The sequence below is a fragment of the Triturus cristatus genome, chromosome 3_2, assembly GCF_964204655.1.
Source record: "Triturus cristatus chromosome 3_2, aTriCri1.1, whole genome shotgun sequence".
Classification (NCBI taxonomy): domain Eukaryota; kingdom Metazoa; phylum Chordata; class Amphibia; order Caudata; family Salamandridae; genus Triturus; species Triturus cristatus.
In genome coordinates, this window is record NC_140584.1 from 1,066,494,933 (window position 1) to 1,066,516,156 (window position 21,224).

General features: G+C 48.8%; 1 protein-coding gene across 1 annotated transcript in view; it reads left to right on the forward strand.

Annotated features, from left to right (window-relative positions):
• LOC146859134 (uncharacterized) overlaps positions 1-21,224 on the forward strand; it is a 2,052,335-nt gene that overhangs the window by 285,867 nt on the left and 1,745,244 nt on the right. The window lies entirely within an intron of this gene.

A 21,224-nucleotide genomic window follows, 5' to 3' on the forward strand; every position in this document is an offset into this window, starting at 1 on the left:
TTCCGGTTGTCCCGGAAATCGTTGCAGGCCCGGTGAACAGCAGAAACAGAGGAAGGAGGGGGGTGGTGCTACTGGAGTGAGCCGGAAGAGCGAGTGTGGATCTTTTTCCAGAAGATCTCATTGTTAACACTCTCCCTCCTAAACGCTTGTCTAAATTCTTCTCTTTTGAGAGAGCCCACCGGGCGTAAATACCATCACCCATGCCTGGTGCCCCACGGACAATCATTCCCCTGATCTTCAACTATCAAGACAGGGATGTGATTCTTCAGGCAGGGTGTTTATATGGAGATCCACTATGAAAATGCAGTTGTTCGCTTTTCCCTTTACTTTACCATGCAGGTCCACCGACAGAAGCGCAGCTTCGAGGCAGTGAAGAAGGGACTCAGGGCGCAAGAGACTCAAGTACATGATGCTTTATCCTGCTAGACTCCGGTTGATTGAGGAGAATAAAACATGGTATATTGGGTCGCCTGAGGAGGCCTGTGAATGGCTAGAGGGCTGGCATACTGCTGCTTAAAGGAATAGTTGTCGATCTCGGGTGCTGGAAAGGATCTTCAGATAAAGAAGCTGCTGATCTTCCAGGGTGGTGAATTGTGGTACATGCTCCAGAGGACTCCTGAGTAAGGTGTATAAGTTAATTTAATTTGTTGCATTTTGTAAAGGTATTTTTTTGTGTTTATTGTGCTTGATTGCAGTATTACCCGACAGATGTTAATCCCCCTGCAGAAAACACAGGAGGCGGTGTGCAGGTGCCCAATGTTAGGTCTCAGTTGATGTCATTAGTATGTTCTTTGCAGCCCAATGTCCACACCACAGCGCAAAGCACTTAGAATTTGGACGTGGAATGCGAATGGTCTCTGTAGTAGGATTAAGCGTACCATAGTGCCCCACTATCTACATGGACACACCCAAGATGTGATTCTTTTACAGGAGACTCACCTTAAAGGAAATCGTTGTAAGGCCCAAGACAGATTTGGATATTCTCTGCTGGCACTCGTGGGTAGTAACTAGCTGGCTTCAGGGAGGGTGGTATTCTATGCAAGAAATAGGTGCCTTTTAGCCCATCTCAGACATGGACTGACCCCCTAGGCAGAAACATGGCAGTGACCGGGAGATAGGAGGGGCGTACTCTGAATATCTGCTCTGTCTATGTACACTCGAATGCATACAGAGACGTTCGCTATGTGAGGTTTTCTACTCTTGGAGCTCCCATCTGGGACCTTGGTTTTGGTGGGAGAAATTAATGCAGAGCTGGGCAGAAGTGGGAGAGCTTCGTCTGGGAGAGTCCCTGGCCCATTATAGGACTTTATGTCATGATGGAACTTACCTAATCTGGCACAAACACCATCCAGGGGCACAACATTTTACGCACCTGTCTGCAGCACATGGTAGTCTAGCATGCCAGAACTATCTTCTCACACCGACTGTCGATGCAGGGGATTTTAGAGCGGCTATGCACATAGCTCAGGGAGTCTCATAGCATTTACCTGTGGAAGCGCAGCTTTATGGTCCGGTCTCCGAATTTGTACTGCCCACAAGTGTTGATCCGTGGTATTTAAAATACAAGTCATTTAAAGCTTATATAAAGGATCTAGTGGACCTTAATTTGAAGGAGAATGGGGGGGTTGGTATAGTCGACCTGGGATGCATTCAAGACAGTGATTCAAGGATCGGCACAGGCCTTGATTGGGGGATTGCAGAAGAAATGTAATTTGAATTGCGAGGCTCATCTGGAGGCTCGTTTGGTGAATAGTGCATCAGTCTCTCCCCCACTACACCATCAATTGCGTCTGAAGCTGCTCGAACTAAGAGCACTGATGGAAGACCGCGCGTGCACGCTCATGCGCTGCCTACCCAGCATCATCTATTTGATGTTGGGGACAAAGCCAATAAGTTGCTTGCATGGCTAAAGAGATGCGACAGGGGACGGAACTGGTTCCTTGAGATCATTGACAACAAAGGGACGTACAAATCAACAGGTGAGGCATTTGCTGAGACATTCGCTACATATTATGAGGCCTTCTATACTCCTACGACCACTACGTCTTGTGCAGACTGTATCTGAATTTCTGAAAGACCTGGCCTTTCCAACGCTAATGAGAGGAAGTAGTCGCACAAGACCAAAACTTGAGAGTAGCCAAAATAAATACGGCAATAGGAAACTTGCAGTCAGGGAAAGCGATGGGCCGAATGGTCTCCAGTAGAATTGTATAAATGCATGATGTATAAAATCGGGAAGCATCTCTTGAACATGTTTCAGACTGCCCAAAAAGAAGGGTGTCTCCCAGAAGACAAAAGAGCAGCCGTAGTGGTGGTCATCCCTAAGAAGGACAAAACGGCAACTTGAGCGCAGGTCTTCTAGACCTATTTCCCTGCTCAACTTTGAGACTAAGGTCCTGGCGAAGGCCCTGTCTCTCCACTTGCGGATGGTAATTGCAACAATGGTCCATCTGTACCCATCTGGCGTTATGCCACACAGGGGAAGGTGCTTAGATCTCCAATGCCTTTATGAGTGCAACATGTAAAAGGGGTCTCCTTTGTTGAACCAGTGGCACTGCTGTCCTAAGATGCTAAGATAGCATGGAGTGGAATTATTTGTTTGGCTTGCTGCAAAGGCTGGGCATTGGACCCAAATTTACCAGCTGGGTCAAGCTCCTGTATGTGGGCCCTATAGCACGTGTCAATAATACAGTATCCCAAGTCTTTTCCCTCCGGAAGGGCACGAGACAGGGATGTCCTTTGTCTCCTATGCTCTTCACACTTGCACTTGAGCCATTGGCTGCTTGTGTTTGCCAGGACCCTCTCATATGGGGTAATCCAGTTAATTAGGAGTGAGATGAGTGTTTCTTCCTCTACACCGATGACGTTTTGTTATATGTCATGAAGCCAGCGTTCTTGATTGACAGAATCCTACACATGTTTCACATATCCAGAGAACAATCTGGATTAATATCAATTGGAAGTCCATAATATTCCTGCTGGCGGGAGGGACCCCCACAGTTGCCCTCAAGGTTCACGGATCCGGTGTGCAGTAGGAGGACTGAAGGGTTTGGCAAAATGGGGATTAATTGACTTGGAACAGCTGGATGATATATGGAGGGGACAGGCGTTTGTGTCCTTCGAGGTCCTACAAGAAGAATATGAATTTAGGGACTTAAAACGGTTCTGACATTTGTAGGTGGGTCATGGTCTGCAAGGTCACATTTGGGAAGGGGAGCATTTGCCTTAAGCAACCCCATGGGACATAGCGGTTTCCCTGCCTTCACCGGCACGGACAGATAAACTTGTGCTTGCTCTCACTTGGCAAAAGACACACATTTGATGGACGGAATGCAGAACAAATCAAAACATTCACCCCCAGTCAAGAGATCTGGGTTAATTCCATCATTCTTTTGCTCACCATGCCACCCCAGTTTAGACCTGGCCATATGCAAATCAGTCTTGACCCTGTGCCTCATGGGAACAATCCAGCCCGAACTGCTAAGCCAGGTCCTGCCTGGACCAGAAACAAGCATCCTAGGACCGGTTTCAAGCTATCCTGGCTGAAGAGGGGTGAAACCCCGAAACCGGTCCTAGGATGCTTGGTTCCAGTCAAGGGACGACATGGCTTGGCAGTTCGGGCTGGACTGTTCCCATGAGGCACAGGGTCAAGACTGATTTGCATATGGCTTGGTTCAAACTGGAATGGCATGGTGAGCAAAAAAACGATGGATTTAGGCACAGATCTCTGTACTGGGGTGAATGTATGTCATTGTTCTGCATTCTGTCCATCAACTGTTGTTTTTGCTCTCACTTGGCGGCAGCATTTTCAAAACTCTACCCAAACAGAAGCAAACAGAAAGTTTGTTTCCAGCGAGTTGGAGATTTGAAAATGCTCCCGTCCGCTGGGAGTTGACTTTTGATCTATTTACTTGCCCACATGGAAACAGGTAGGGAAACAGATCAAAATATTGTTGTCGCCTGGAGACAGCAACATTAGTAGCTGCTCCCTCTGGGTGGGAGCATTGCCTGCTTCCGCTGCATGCAGGGAGCTGGCTTAGGCGGTGGGGGATGTGGGGCTCCCCGTGCGGCCCCCCAAAAAGTATATGGTGGGTTCTCCAGAGAGGGCACAGGAGCACCCACCTTCAAGTTAGAGGGCCCTCATAGATGGCATCCTCGAGGTCAATTACGGCTGGGGGTGGGGTGCGCTGCCCACTCCCCTTTATTTAAATAAGTGGCTCTGGGGAATCAGGCCACCAGGGCCCATTAACGCTCAGGGAGCGGGCCATGCAGACCTAATAAGTCTTGGAGAGAGGCGGCATGCAGCCCCCTCAGTCTTAATAAAAAAAAAAGCCCTGGGGGATGGGGTTCCCAGGGACAGGCCCTGTGGCAAACCCTCTGCAGTGCACAGCCAAAGGCTGTGTGCAGTGTGGGGTTGGCTGCCTTTGAGGGTATTGGCCAAAGGGCATGACCACAGACCAGGCCCTGTGGACAGCCCCGCGCTGTGCACAACCAAAGGCCCTGCGCAGTTTGGGGTTGGCAGCCTTTACAGGGGTTGGCTACAGCGCCTGGCTGCAGGCCAGACCTTGTGGCCAACCCTCCACTGCGCAGCTGTGCTTTGTGCAGTGGGCGGTTGGCTGCATGCCTATGGGGAAGGGACCCAGAGGGAGCTCCCCCCTCCGGTGTAAAAAACAAAAAAGAAACCAGCAAGAAAGTTTTCGATCCTGCAGGACACCATTGGGATCAGAAAAAAAATGTTGGCCAGGCCTCATCTACTGTGTTTATGGCCTGGGGAGTCCACCCCCAGGCTGTGTTAAATGGTAGCGGCAGTCGTAGTCGATAACCTTTCAAGTATTGCCCGGCGGTAAATCGCCTCTTATACCATTCGATGCTAAACCAACAAAGAGGCAGGCGCCGGAGACTGGAAGGCAGAAAACAAAGTTTTATTCTCTCCGGAGGAGAACACATCAGATCCGACAGCGAGGTATCGTCACGAGGTGCTCTAACTGCATCTCTGAGGCCTGGCCTCTTATACACAGGTTTATGACTTTATTGCAGGTTTATCATACATGGCACATTCTTGAGATTGCTTTGATACATGAAAAGAACATCCTCAGAATCCCCACTTCAAGCTCGTTCCCACACATATTTACAGTGGAAGTCCCCACCCCACCCACAGTAGGAGATGGCTATCACACAGCTGGACATTCCGCCAATTCCCGGGGGTGTGTGCGACCGGTCGGGTCTCAGGGGGTGGGGGGGGGGGGCCTTGATCTACTGTAATCCCTTTGATGTGGGGTGTTTCCTTTACAGTAGGGGCACTAAACTGCATCCGCAGGGCTAGGTGATGGCCTGGGATCGGTTCGGACAATTGGGCGCAGAGGAAGGGGGTTATCAAAGAGATGCATGACCATGTATGGGATGTCGGTCAGGCTTGGGATGTGGTTCCATGGCAGGGTCGCGCAGAAGGAGAGGGTTTATGGCCCGTGTATGAGAGAGCGGGGGGTGGCCGGCGCGCGGGGGAATGCTCGCAGCGCCAGGGGGCGCGCTGGCGATCGGCAATGAGCAGGGAGAGAGACCAGGGTGCCTAAAATGGCTGCCGTGCGTATTCCTGTGTGTTGCGCTGGGGAGAGACAAGATGGCGCAGACAATGTTCAGTTACGAACTAAATTTCCACAGTCCTCCCTTTTAACATATCTCGCCAGCTTGTATAGTTCGGATCTATCCCCATAATTCCGCGAGCTTCTACCTTGTATACAGCTTTCATATGTTCCGCTTCAAAGTTCCGAGTTTTAGGGTGGACGGGAATAACCTGACACATTTGTACATAATTACATGTAGTTGATGGGATAGGCGAGGAGGCAGTGCATACAAAATTACATCAGCTGCGCCACATGTCAGACCCAGAGATAGGAGGAGGGAAGCTTGCTCGAGCACAAACATGATACCGTAAAGTAAAAATGTTTCTGGCAAAACAAGGGATATTTCGTATATTACTTAAGGCCCAGACTTCGTGTGGATCAAAAATAGTCAGCATAGTCATGTGCACGGCTGGTGTTATACAAATGTCATTATACAAAGTTAGAGTCTCTTAACTTATCAGTGTACAGTTGGAAGTGACTGATGCAATATCACGAAAACTCGATTGGAAGATAGTCAATAAAAAGCGGTTGGGAGAGGAACTCAACTTAACATGAGTTACAGTCAGGGAAGGGAGTTCTTCTTTCCAGTGTCCTATTATAACGAGCCATCACTGGTAAGCTCTTAATGTTCTTCTTCTTTTGTTGGCACTGTTGAGCACCGGCGGTGGAGCTAAGGTCCAGCTCAAGTCCAAGTTTTCACGTAGCAGGGTGTGACCATTCGTTGTTCTCGGATCACAGTCCTGTTCCCTAACACATTTTATCGTTAAATTCAAAATCCATATAAAAGAGAGAGAGAGAGAGAGAAGGGGTGTGGCGTGCTTTGGGATGCCGAGGGAAGAGGGGGTGGAGTGGGATCGGATCAAAAAGCGGACCAAGGAGAGCAGAATCTTTCAGCACTGGGCCCATCAATCGGGCTCGACGGGTTGGGACTTCAGGCACGCTGGTCAGCGAGCAGGGGGCCTCGAGATAGCCCTTTTTGCTTCGTATATCATGCTGATAATGGTGCCTCGTCTCACGCCCTTTTTGCTTCGTTGCTCCCCCCTTGGTCGATGCCATAGATGTTCCATGGTCCGCAGCCAGGCTGTGCGTCACGTCCGACCCCTCTCTTCCGATGGGCGCAGGTTATCTTTGAATGAGTACAAGAAACAAAATCTTAGAGAGTTGGCAGGGAAGACATTTACACACTTCATCCTCTCTCCCAACCACCGAGTAGTTGGGGAAACGCTTTTATCGGTCGCTGTATGATTGATGTCTATTAACTCTTATGTCGGTGTGTGTTACTAATTTATTAATCATTGCTGTGGTGCAGGTTTCTGTGGGTGTTCCTGTCCATCGTCTGGCCTGCTAGGTGTCGATTCCTGTGCCCTATAATCGTTGCAGGAAGCCTGATATCTGTCAACTTTCTGGTCTATCAAAAAATTCGAACCGGCTTCTCCGGTAGAGACTCGTTCTTCTTAACACAAGTTCTGTTAATACACATTTTCCTCCGAGGACTGCTAAGTTTATGAAAAAAAAAGAAAAGTGCGAGGTGCTACTGTCATGGGTTCACAGGTATCTATTTCGGGGAAGGACACAAGCTAAACATTTTTCTTGCTGGAGACAATAGGTAACCCTCATTAGTTTAGGCGATGTACCTTTAGAAAATAAAGTCATCAGCTGTTTTGTTCGGAATACTCTGGGACGGCTAGTACAGAGCTGGGGTGATTCTGGGAGGACGGGGTGCTTGGACATTCTAGTTCGGAACAATTGGGCGGGGGCAATTCTGGGCGGTGGAGATGGTGTCGTAAAAGCTCTAAAAACGAAAACCACTGACATATAGTCCCCGTGATGAGGGCCAGATTGGGAGACATCAGTCGTCTTACCTGTCCTTTCTTTCTCAGCCAATTAAATTCAACATTTTGCAGAAAGGAGAGGTAGTAACGTGGTAAAGTACGGTCGTTTTTGTTTCTGTCAATTTGTTCGAACACCGCCGTGTTTGAGGCCAATTATACACATACTGAGGAGGTATAGTGTTGTTAATTTATTCAAAAAGAAAGAGGGCAAGAGAGCCTTCAGCGAGGGAGGGAGAGTGAGAGAGAGTGAGAGAGTGAGAGAGAGTGAGAGAGTGAGAGAGAGTGAGAGTGAGAGAGAGTGAGAGAGAGAGTGAGAGTGAGTGAGAGAGAGAGAGTGAGAGAGAGAGTGAGAGAGTGAGTGAGTGAGTGAGTGAGTGAGAGATGCGCGCATCAGGTAGGCTATTTGGCATACGTACGACACAAAACGAGAGAGACATGTGTACGATAATAGGCTACTTGGTGCATACACAACATGGAGTAGCATGGGTCAGTTCTATGTAAGAAAACACAAGCGGGGGAAAGACATAAATTCGGTGATCACGTACACACAAATACCGGATAGGGCGTGACAGTACATACATCAAGCGCAGAAACTTAAGACGGAGACACAGGGCTACGTTGAGTATGGGGACCTCTCCTTTCCTGTCCTCTTTCCTATGCACGCTGCGTATTTTCAGTACTTTTGTAATTTAGTTGGGGTGTCGGACCTTTTACTCCCCTCCCTTTGATCGATAGACAAGCACTTCAATCATACGATGACGTTCTCTTCAAGCGACCCAGGCATATGAAATGCATACACATTTATACCGTATAATCGTAGCACACACACACACACAGTCATACCATACAGTTTTTCACGTTCCCAATGGTGGTCTGCACTTCGCGCACTATCCCACAACGTTTGTCTATTTTTTTTAAATTTATTTTTTTATATTGAGCACGGTGCGGTCCATGTCCACTCCATTCTTCAGTCGGAACTTCGTTGTGACCTATAGAGAGGGAAAAGAGGGGGGGGTGTGCAGTATTCAAAGTACGTTAGCGCGCGTAGACACGAAAAAGTTCTACTTACCACGTACCAGGCTAGTTGCAGGGGCGGGTAATACCACAGACCTACTATATCCTTCCCTTCGACTATACAAGACGCTCCATTTTATTCGCTTCCTAAATTCGGGTTCCCTTGTCGTGCATTTGTTTCTCAATTGGTTGCATATTATAAGGTAAGGTACCGTACCTTGCATTCGGCAGATACCTTAAGCTATAGTAAACCATTTTCTAACAAGTCTGAAAAAAAAGATAGGCGTGATGGGTACAAATTTCATTAATTCAAAATTCAGGCAAAAAAAGAAAAAGGGTCTGCATTATCTGCCTTCTATTGCTTGGGAGTAACAATCATTAAAAACCTCTACCAACCTAGACGATCAGTTATGACGCCAATTCCGTAATTCCTTCGAAGAGCCTTTTATTTAAAACAATGTCAGCATACGAATACGGGCCTACAACCGTTACAGGCCGGCCACGGTGTGCGAGGCGTTGGGTATCATGAGCAACTCTACCTTAACATGAAAAAAATTAAAAATGACAATAAAAATGGAAATGCCAGCATTAATAAGGTTGTTTGTATGCTCGATCAGTACCCTCCCCGTCCCTTCGCCCATCATGTGTGAAAACATCGCGTTCATATCCTGTTAACATGAATGTCAAATAACTGAAACGCCATAGGGAGTTGTAGGCCCTTCCTACATCGGCGCCATTTTGGGGCGAGGTCGGGCGGGTCCAGCGTACAGTCTAAGTCCTTCCGCTAACTAGCTGCCAGACCAGAATCCCTTTCGGTAGTTCGAGAACTTTCGTTAGAGCCAATGGAAAGAACAGACAGCATGAATCGTGATTCGGGGGTGGGGAAGCACAGTTTTTGGTCCTACCGGGTCATGTTGAGGTTCCACCGGAACTGATCCGAGTGGCTAGGCTACAGTGTCTCTTGATAATTCAAACAGAAGCTTGCGTCAGCATGGCGTCACCACGGTCTCGCAGCAATGCCATGATCCATTCTCAGGGCGGGACAGCAGGCGGGTCTCGCTGCCGACGCCTTGAATCAGTCTTTCTCAGGGCACCAAAGGGACGTAAGATGGCTGCCGCCCGGGGCAAAGACAAGTTAATGTGGAATGATCGAGCAATAGCGGAGGTTGCCCCCACCGGAAGTCCACGGGATTCGAATGTCAATGACTCCCGCAGAATCTGCAAAGTTGAGAGGGTGTTTTTCGAGGGTGGGGCCCACGCCCGAGCAGACAAGTTTTCGAGTCCAGGGCCGTCTTTCGGTGGGCCAGGCCTGGATCCGAAGAACCGACCGCCAAAGTCCAGAGGCAGCAGCAGCAGCAGCTCTTCGGTACAGCCACCGGGGTGGGTCCCCCGATCACTCTGCTGCGGGGACCCACCTCTCGAGTCAAACGCTAATGGCAATCTTGGTGCAGAAAGGAACCCGCGCCTGGGTGGCTGTCCGGCAGGCAAGGCGTGAATGGCTGTCTTGTCGCAGCTGGCCGGTGAGTGCAGGGGCGCCTACTCATCTGGACGGCGAGTGAAACGGCTGGGTGCAACTCAGCTGGCCGGCGAATGAAACGGCAGGGTGCAACTCAGCTGGCCGGCGAATGAAACGGCAGGGTGCAACTCAGCTGGCCGGCGAGTGAAACGGCAGGGGTGTCTTCTCTGCTGGCGAGCCTCCACCTGGGGAGGTGGGGGAGGCCCGTCCGCGTCGCTTCCCCCCTGCCAGGGCACCCTTCGCTGCCGGTCGAAGCGGAGAATGGGAAGGCCAGTACAACGTGGTGGACTCCACCTTGGCGCTGCGTGTAGCCTCCGGCCTATTCGCACAATCGTCCGCCACTGATGTCGATGGATTTTGCATGGCTTTTATAGCCCAAAGCCGACTAAAAGGACCGCCCAAAGCAGGTCAATGTTGCTATTTCGAAGAAGGAGGGGCGAGGACTGCCATGTAAATAGTTGTTTAAAAACGTGTTTTAATGTGTTTACCCTGTTGGCGTGTTTGTTATACCTATAAGTTATTAAAATGTTATAACTATACTACTTTGTTGGAGTGTTGTACATATTTGCAATCTGGTAACGAGCACAAGGATGTTACTGCGTAATCGGAAAAAATGACATAGCCCAATTGTGCGTGATCTAGCCCAGTTCGGTGACGTCGATGGTGGGTATCAGGAGGCTTCCGGTTGTGCAGGATTTTGTCGTGTTTACTGGGCGGGGTGGGTGGTAGGGCAGATATGTTTAGGCAGCGAGAGTGATGGAGCTGAGCTACCTCGTGCCCATCTTGACCGTGAGCTTGGCTCCTTCCCCTAGTTTCATATTTTTCACAAAGGGCTATTTCCTAGTGTTTCTTAAAAGAAAAAGAATCCCATCAGTGGTCTACTGGTTTTCAGAGTCCTTCTTTGTATATTTATGCCATAGTTTGCTATAAGCTATAGCGACTAGTCTATATTTAGTGAACATGTCCTTATTAGGGGTGCCTTCCAGTGGAGCCGGATGGTTCACCTCTAATAAGCGGTCCGGGCAGAACCAATTACCAATCAGTGGGGAGAAGATAGGCATGACGGGTTACAACGAGGACAAAAGTCAGCACTACCTATCTTTTCACTGCTTGCAAAGACTAGATATAATATCTCTATTCCTCGTTATTTGTAAGCAGAGAATACCTCCAAAGAACAAATATCGAACAACTAGTGTTCGGACAATCAATCAATCAATGGTGAGAAAGAGATAGGCACGACGGGTTACAAAGGGGACAAAAGTCTGCGTTACCTACCCTTCACTATTTGCAAAGACTAGACAGAATATTTCTATTCTACGTTATTTGCAAACAGAGAATATCTCAAAGAGCACTATCCTTCAAAACAATCAATATTCGGACAATCAATCAGTGGGGAGATAAAAATAGGCACGACGGGTTACAATGGGGACAAAAGTCTGCGTTACCTACCCTTCACTATCTGCAAAGGGAGAGAGAGTATTTCTACTCCTCCCCGTTTGTAGACAGCGAATATCTCAAAGAGAACAATCAATAAGCAATACTAGTATTTTCAATCAATCGTTTCGCAATTTGTCGTGTTTCACGACCTTACCCGGACCGCGTGGACAGTTTCTCGTCTTCCGCCTCCAGCGCCCGATCGTCCTCTACTCTCCGTATTTGCCGCGGCACTCCTGATGGTTCCCAGTCAGGACCGTAGATCACTCGAGAGAGGTCTGCTCGGAACCAGTGAAGTTCGGATGATCGGCTGCCAGATGAGGGTCTATCGGGCAGGAGCTCTCCCGATCGTTGCAGTCGTTCACTCTGTCGTCGGGACCTCTCTCTTTGGATCCACGTGTCGCTGATGGGCCCCACGCTTGGGACGCCAATTGTTAAATGGTAGCGGCAGTCGTAGTCGATAACCTTTCAAGTATTGCCCGGCGGTAAATCGCCTCTTATACCATTCGATGCTAAACCAACAAAGAGGCAGGCGCCGGAGACTGGAAGGCAGAAAACAAAGTTTTATTCTCTCCGGAGGAGAACACATCAGATCCGACAGCGAGGTATCGTCACGAGGTGCTCTAACTGCATCTCTGAGGCCTGGCCTCTTATACACAGGTTTTTGACTTTATTGCAGGTTTATCATACATGGCACATTCTTGAGATCGCTTTGATACATGAAAAGAACATCCTCAGAATCCCCACTTCAAGCTCGTTCCCACACATATTTACAGTGGAAGTCCCCACCCCACCCACAGTAGGAGATGGCTATCACACAGCTGGACATTCCGCCAATTCCCGGGGGTGTGTGCGACCGGTCGGGTCTCAGGGGGTGGGGGGGGGCCTTGATCTACTGTAATCCCTTTGATGTGGGGTGTTTCCTTTACAGTAGGGGCAATAAACTGCATCCGCAGGGCTAGGTGATGGCCTGGGATCGGTTCGGACAATTGGGCGCAGAGGAAGGGGGTTATCAAAGAGATGCATGACCATGTATGGGATGTCGGTCAGGCGTGGGATGTGGTTCCATGGCAGGGTCGCGCAGAAGGAGAGGGTTTATGGCCCGTGTATGAGGGAGCGGGGGGGTGCCCGGCGCGCGGGGGAATGCTCACAGCGCCAGGGGGACGCGCTGGCGATCGGCAATGAGCAGGGAGAGAGACCAGGGTGCCTAAAATGGCTGCCGTGCGTATTCCTGTGTGTTGCGCTGGGGAGAGACAAGATGGCGCAGATAATGTTCAGTTACGAACTAAATTTCCACAGTTGTATTAGTAAAATGGAGGGTGCTGCGTGGGCCCCCTCCCTAAGCTTCAAAAGGCCTGAATGAGCCCACCCCTGGGGCTGAAATGTTACGAATTGCGGAGAGAGGCCGCACGGCCCCCCTTCCCGAGCCATTTAAGGCCCTGGGATCCCACCCCTGGGGCCGATTACTTTAAGGGGAGGCACTAGAGCGGAAAGGAAACAGATCAAAATATTTCTCCTGCCCGGAGGGAGCAGCATTAATATCTGCTTCCTCCAGGTGGGAGTAATGCCGGCTCCTTGGCACGCGGGGTAGAGTAGTGAGTGTCTTAGATGGGGTTCCTGGGTTCGATGACAGCTCGGGGAGTGGGGCCCCTCCCCCCAAAAAAGCTACACGGCTCTGGGGGATGGGGACCAAAGGGCCTATAGAGGCCCCCTCCCCTTTTTTATCTATACGTACCGCTATAGGAGATTGGGTCCCCAGTACCTAAAGAGGCTCGGGGAGGTGAAGTGCGCGCTGCCTCCCCTCCCCTTTATTTTTAGAAATGGTCCTGGGGTGGGGTCCCTCGGGCCTAACAAGGCTGTTTGGGATGTCATCAGTGATGTCATAAGTAATGTCATAGAACATGTCATGAGTGTTGTAATATGTGAAGTCATCAGCAGTGTACGACAGGGGCGCTGGTGAATTTCTATGGGTTTTTAAGTTCAAAACATTAATGTTGTCACTGACAGATTCAACTGACTATAATGTTACTCTAACCTTTGTTTTTTTCAGTGTATTTCTAAGGTTTTTTGTTAATTAAAAACAGATTTATTTATCACACCTAACTATAACGTTACTTTGTTGTGTCAGTGAATATATATATATTCACTTAAAAAACCATAGGTTTCACACATGTTATACTTAGCTGGGCATTTCACTCGTGAAAAACCAATGAAATTCCCCCGTTATAGTTAGGTCAGATAACTATAACTCGCGCGACCGCCACTCTATCACAAGTATGATGTCATCGGTGATGTCATGAGTAATGCCACTGACCATGTCATGAGTGATGTAATATGTGACGTCATGAGCACTGGATTGCGGGCGCGCGAGTTATAGTTATCTGACCTAACTATAACGGGGGAATTTCATTGGTTTTTCACGAGTGAAATGCCCAGCTAACTATAACATGTGTGAAACCTATGGTTTTTTAAGTGAATTTGCAAGGTTTTTTAAATGCTAATTCCTAACTATAACGTGTGTGAAACCTATGGTTTTTTCAGTGAATTTGTACGGTTTTTTAAATGCTAATTTATTTATTTATTTTTTAAAGTTTTTTCACCGTGCGCGTACCGTACGCGCACGGTGCACTTCGCGTACCGTATGCGCGCTGTGGGCACGCGGTGCGCTTTGCGCACCGCGCGCCCACGTTACGTAGTTCGCGGAATTTTTTCGTTTCTACCGTGCGTGTACGCTACGCGCATTCGGCGATTTTTCGTAACAAAATTAAAATACATTTTTGCCCTTGGGGGTCCTTCTGGGACCCCCTGACCAAGGCTAGGGGGTCAGGAACTGTCCAGCCTGCCCCCTTTTCACGTTATCCACCTTTGTTTTTCACCCCCTCAGACTGCGAGAGACAAAATGGCGGCCGACACTTCCTGGTTTCGACCGATTCGAATGTTTACTAAGATCTAACAACCAATCAGAATGGCGCTCGCGCACGGCAGCGTGCGCGTACGGTAAGCTTACGGTACGCGCTCGGAGCGCGCCCATAGATATATATATTGATTGAAATGCTATTTTCTCAGAATCTACTGAACAGATTTACACCAAACCTACAAAAGGCACTTCCTTGACCTGAGGACTACCTCTCTGCCAAATTTCAAGTAATTCTGTTCAGCCGTTCGGGCTGTAGCTGTGTCTAAAGGTCCTATGGAAAAATGCATGGGAAAAACGCGTTTTGGGACCCCCCTTTTATCTCCGCCCCCGCTTGACGAATCCCCCCGAGACTTTCAGGGTAGGAGCGGAGCGTAGCGCCCCACCTATTTTGAAAAATTCGCGAGGATTCGTCGACCGGCGCAAAAGTTATTCAAAATAGAATGTTGCGGATTTCCTATGGAAACGTGGTCCTAACTATAACTACCTACTGGCGACCGCCAGTAGGTAATATATATATATATATATGTATATATATATTATTTTTTTTCAAAACGAACTGGGCGCGATCACCACCAGAGTATCCACGGCACAGAGGGAGTCCACAGTAGTTCCTTTAAGGTATTTTTATTCTTTCAACACCATCAGTGCAAAGCATGAAAGGACGGTCGACATGTTTCGGCAGATGTCTTCAACTGGACCATATATATATTAGACCTGGCATTTCTTGGCGTGGTTACCCCTGAATTTTCCCATCTACCTCCTCTATTTTTTGTTGCTGTGATGGATTTCGTTTTGCTAGCTTAGATGCTTTGGGTCACTTTGCCACTGCTGATCAGTGTCAAAGTGCAAGTGCTCCCTGTATAAAGTGTTATGGTAATTGGTTGTCCATAATTGGTATGTTTGTCTTACTAGTAAAGTCCCTAGTAAAGTGCACTGTGTGTGCCAGGGCTGGTAATGCAAATGCTACTAGTGGGTCTGCAGCACTAAGTGTGCCACCCACAGAAGTAGCCCTCAAAAGAGATCTCAGGCCTGCCACTGCAGTGCCTGTGCGCAGTTTTGTTAACTGCCTTGTTCTCCTGACAAGTGCACCCACTTGCCAGGCCTTACCCTTCCCTTTCTACGCACATCAGAAACCCCTATAGTAGGCCCAAGGTACCCCCCTGGGCGGGGTGCAGTGTATGTGAAAGGTAGGACATGTACTGAGGTGTGTACCATGTCCTGACAGTGAAATACTGCCAAATTCGTTTTTCACTGTTGCAAGGCCATCTTGCCCATTGGACAGAATGGGGAAGGCTGTGTCACAAGTTTCCAGCCTATCTTCCTATAGGCATAAGATGGAGAGATGGAGTTTAGTGTGCCTGATCTCAGAATTTAATAACACATCTTTTTGTGAAGATGGTTTTTAAATTGTGTGTTTAGAAACCACGCTTTTAGAAGTGGCTGGTTTCTTGTTCTATGCATCCTGTGTGCCTCTGCCTGGTTGTGTATTGACTGTCTGGGTTTGGATGTGACAGGGTCTGGGGAGGTGTCCTGACATCTGGGAGGAGTAGGTGAGACAGCAACAAGCTGGCATGCATTTGGTGTGGTGGGAGGAGTAGCCCCTATGATGCGAAGAGGTCTGTGCTGCTGCCACAAAAGAATGGCTCCACCTCCTGCGGAGTTTATGAGGCCCAGACCTTCACTATCAGAAAAAGAAGGTGTGCAGTGGCAGGAAGACACCCAGAACTGGTTTGGACCGGGCTCAGAGCCCCCTGAACACAAAGACTTCAAAGGCATTTAGGGGTATAAATGTGAGAGCTGAAACCCCTGAACTCACGCCTGAAAAAGGGTTGAAACTACTTTGTGATCTAGAGGAACCTCTGCCAAGGAAGAACAGCTGAAGAGACTGAAGAGAAGTACTGCCCTTGCTGTGTGTTCTGGGTCTAGCCTGCAGTTTACTGATTTGACTAAGGAGAGGACGAGGGGCTTTGCTGTGTGCTGTGTCCCCCTGCTTGAAAGGACTTTGTTGTGTGCTGTGTCCTGAAGTAACTTGTCTCCAAGGACCCGAGAGGAGCTGGCTCCCTGTTGTGGAAACTCAGGAACATCAAAGTTTCCCAGTGTGTCTCAGCGACGCTGTGTGCGTGTGCTTTTTGCAGCCTGAGACCTTCGTGAGAATTGCCCCGTGACCGTGTGCACCGGAGCAGTCTTGCGCTCTGCTTTGATCGACCGCGTGACCAGAAGTTCTGTGATCGTTATCGCCATTGGTCTGGAACGTAGTCCCTAGGGGGAGCCCTGAGAAATCACCCCCACCGGCCCGAGCCTGCCTTAGCCAAGGAGAGACCTGTGAACCTTCACCATCTTGGGTCCAAGGTCCTTTGCCCAAGATCAACGGAGTTGCGCCGGGAGACGATCAGCTGCGAGGCCGTCGCCTGCTAGACCAACTCTCATTGCGAGGACCAGCCGCCGCCAACCCAAAGCCGCACAGCGTGACGCCCAAGCCGCAAGGAGAGAGAGAGAGACTGCGCACCCCCAGGTAACGCGTAGTGCGTGCTACAAGAGACCGCTATCGGCCTTTCCCATCTTTGCAGCGCGAGCCTCCACTCAAGTCAGTATCGCTGCCGGTACTCACCGAGGTGTGTGGAGCTGCACGTTGTTTCCTTCATAACAGTATTGGGGGCATATTTTGGCTGTCGCTGACTGCGAGTCAGCCAAGAGTGGCATAGAGACCTTCACTAGCACCGCGATTGGTACCGAACTGCATTATTACTTGCTTTCACGATCCGCATTAGTACTTGCATTACGAACTGCATTATTACTTGCTTTAACGATCCGCATTAGTACTTGCATTACGAACTGCATTATTACTTGCCTTTACGATCCGCGTTAGTACTTGCACTATGAACTGCATTATTACTTGCTTTTACGATCCGGATTAGTACTTGCATTAAGGACTGTCTTATTTCTACGTTACGGACTGCATTACGAACTGCATAACATTGCTTTAGGACTGCATTGGATCATCGTGAACTGCTCATTAATACCGCACGAACCTACAAGTGATTGTTGGCATAATAACCCGCTCAGTGAAATATTACGAATAGGCATATGCTGGCTATTTAATTTCGTTTGGCCTCATCGTATTTCTTCTTGATAAAGATACCGCTATTTTCCTAAATCAGTGTGGTTTCCATTTGTGGTGTTATCACTCTGTTACTGGGAGTGTGGTTGCAAATACTTTACACATTGCCTTGGAGATAAGGCTGGGTGCTTGTGCCAAGCTACCGGAGGGTGAGCAGGAGTTATCCAAGAGTGTGTCCCTCCTTTCCCTGACTAGAAGCAAGGGTCCCTATTTGGACTAAGGTACCTACCTCAGGGAGACCCCCAGTGAAGAGTCCTGGGTTTTATCTGGCAACGACCTTTGCACAAATCAAGGTATTGATTATCCCGGGACCGCCACGAGAACAGGCCATGCAAGTGTCTGCTGCCAGGAGGCAGCCTGTGACTTCACGGGGAGGAGTGCTCACTACAGTTGCTCTCCGCGGCCCGGCCTGAACTGTGATTGTGGCTTGGGCATTGGGGACCTGGGGAAACCCTGAACACGGTAGTACGGACGGCACCCGCCACTACATGGCCCCCCCTCACAAGGCATCTCTAGCGCTCATTTGAAGTATAAAACTTACCCTGTTATGCGATTTCCATCCTGATGCATGCTGGGAGCTGTGGTCTTACACTGGAGCACAGCTGCTGCGAGTTAACAGGGTCAGCTGCTCTCATATTAATGGGAGGGCCAACGAACCAACTGAGGAGGGAGAAGGTGCATTCTGGTGGTTTACGGCGTCTGAGGAAGGCTAATCGAGCTGAAATGCATCACGCTGCGCCACAAAGTGAATAAAAGGTTTCTGATGGAATCCCCGCTGTGTCCTTGGTCTACTTCAAGTAAAGTGGTCTTCTTCGTCAAATTTCCGTGCTTGCCAGGAGCACGTTTCAAGGACCCGTCCAGTGAAGAGTCCTGGGTTTTATCTGGCAACGAACTTTGCACAAATCAAAGTATTGATTATCCCGGGACCGCCACGAGAACAGGCCATGCAAGTGTCTGCTGCCAGGAGGCAGCCTGTGACTTCACGGGTGGGAGTGCTCACTACAGTTGCTCTCCGCGGCCCGGCCTGAACTGTGAGTGTGGCTTGGGCGTTGGGGACCTGAGGAAACCCTGAACACGGTAGTACGGACGGCACCCGCCACTACATGGCCCCCCCTCACAAGGCATCTCTAGCGCTCATTTGAAGTATAAAACTTACCCTGTTATGCGATTTCCATCCTGCTGCATGCTGGGAGCTGTGATCTTACACTGGAGCACAGCTGCTGCGAGTTAACAGGGTCAGCTGCTCTCATATTAATGGGAGGGCCAACGAACCAACTGAGGAGGAAGAAGGTGCATTCTGGTGGTTTACGGCATCTGAGGAAGGCTAATCGAGCTGAAATGCATCACGCTGCGCCACAAAGTGAATAAAAGGTTTCTGATGGAATCCCCGCTGTGTCCTTGGTCTACTTCAAGTAAAGTGGTCTTCTTCGTCATATATATATATATATATATATATATATATATATTATCTACTGGCGGTCGCCAGAAGATAGTTATAGTTACAACCTAGTTTCCATACGAAATCTCAAAATTCTATTTTGAATAACTTTGGCGCCGGTTGACGAATCCTCGCAAAATTTTCAAAACTAATGGGGCGCTCCGCTCAGCTCCTACCCTGAAAGTCTCGGGGTGATTCGTCAAGCGGGGGCCGAGAAAAAGGGGGGGTCCCAAAACGCGTTTTCCCCATGTATTTTTCCATAGGACCTTTAGACAAAGCTACAGCCCGAACTGCTGAACAGAATTACGTGAAATTTGGCAGAGAGGTAGCCATAAGGTCAAGGAAGTGCCTTTTGCAGGGCTGGTGTAAATCTGTTCAGTATTTCCTGAGAAAATAGCATTTAAAAGCATATCAATATCTATACGCGCGCACCGTGCGCGCACTGTGCGCGCACCCTGCCGTGCGCGAGCACAATTCTGATTGGTTGTTAGATGTCGGTAAACATTCGAATCGGTCGAAACCAGGAAGTGTCGGCCGCCATTTTGTCTCTCGCAGTCTGAGGGGATGAAAAAAAAGGTGGAGAACGTGACAAGGGGGCAGAGTGGACAGTTCCTGACCCCCTAGCCTTGGTCAGGGGGTCACAGAAGGACCCCAAGGGAGAAAAAAACAATTTTATTTTAAAAAATAAATCGCGAGGTGCGCGCACCCAGCGCGCACGGTACGCAATGCGAACCGTGGGTGCTCGGTGCGCGAAGCGCACCTTGCGCCCACTGCGCGCACACGGTGCGCGAAGCGCACCCTGCGCGCAGTGCGCGCGCACCTCGCGATTTAAAAAAAAAATAAATAATTCACGGTGCGCGCACGGTGAAAAACCTGAAAAAATATTAATAAATACATAACTTAGCATTTAAAAAACCGTACAAATTCACTGAAAAAACCATAGGTTTCACACACGTTATAGTTACGAATTAGCATTTAAAAAACCTTGCAAATTAACTTACAAAACCATAGGTTTCACACATGTTATAGTTAGCTGGACATTTCACTCGTAAAAAAACAATGAAATTCCCCCGTTATAGTTACTGCAGGCAACTATAACTCACGCGACCGCAATCCTCTGCTGATGACGTCAGATATTACATCACTGATGACATATGTGTCTTTATGAAAAATAAATATTTGTAATATATGTATAGCTAAAGATTAATGAAAGAAGACATGGGTAAATAAGTTTCTAAATACAGTGATGTAAAATCTGACGTCATCAGCAGAGGATTGCGGTCGCGTGAGTTATAGTTGCCTGCAGTAACTATAACGGGGGAATTTCATTGGTTTTTTACGAGTGAAATGTCCAGCTAACTATAACATGTGTGAAACCTATGGTTTTGTAAGTGAATATATATATATATATATATGTCTCGCTCCAAATTGCCCACAGGCGAGGGAGCACTCGGACTACAGCAATCCCCAGTAGACCAAACACAGAGCAGGAGCAGCCTGACGCGTTTCGGAATAATCCTTATTCATAGGCTTAGTTCACCAAGTGCACGGCGTTTCTGACCGCACCCTTTATTTAAATATTACACTGCCTTCCAATAGGCTAAGCATTTTCACGGCCCCCCACAGGATTATGGGACCTGTAGTGCAGCAATTCCACCCAAATGGGTGCCATGTACTCAGAGTTCCTGATGCATGCCCTTAGATGAGCCCCGCAGTGTGAAAAGTCTGGCGTTCTCTGGCGCTGTATGTCCCATGTGGAGCTGAGCACGATTCACAGCTCCATGGCCCGCTTCCTTCCTCGCGGTGGTGCTCCCTCCACGGCCGTGAGGATTGCACCATCCCTTCGTTGGGGGTCACGGGCTCTGATACACAGAGTCCCATATGTGAAGCAGTGGCTAGGGATCAATGGACTTTCTGTTCGCCGAGGCCCATCTGAGGGCTTTAAATGTGAAACTGTGCCTAAAGGAAAAATGGATATGAACTACATTACCCACAATCCATCTGCGTTGTGCTCATTGGAGCATGCCCATCTGAGGGCGGTTAATTATATATATGTGGGTGTGTCCCCAGAAATCTTCCCCAAGTCGAGCCTCTGAAGACGAGCAACACGGCTCAGAAACGCGTCAGGCTTTCATCCATGACAGAGGAAGACGCAGTTATCGACGCATATGGAGGTCCTTTACCCGCTGAAATGAGACTGCTGCTCGAGTGCAATCCTGCCTAACGGGCAATTGGGAGCTTTGATATATATATATATGTATGTATATATATATATATATGGATGATTTAGTGGGTGCATGACTGACTGTATAAATAAGTGATTAAACGTGTTAG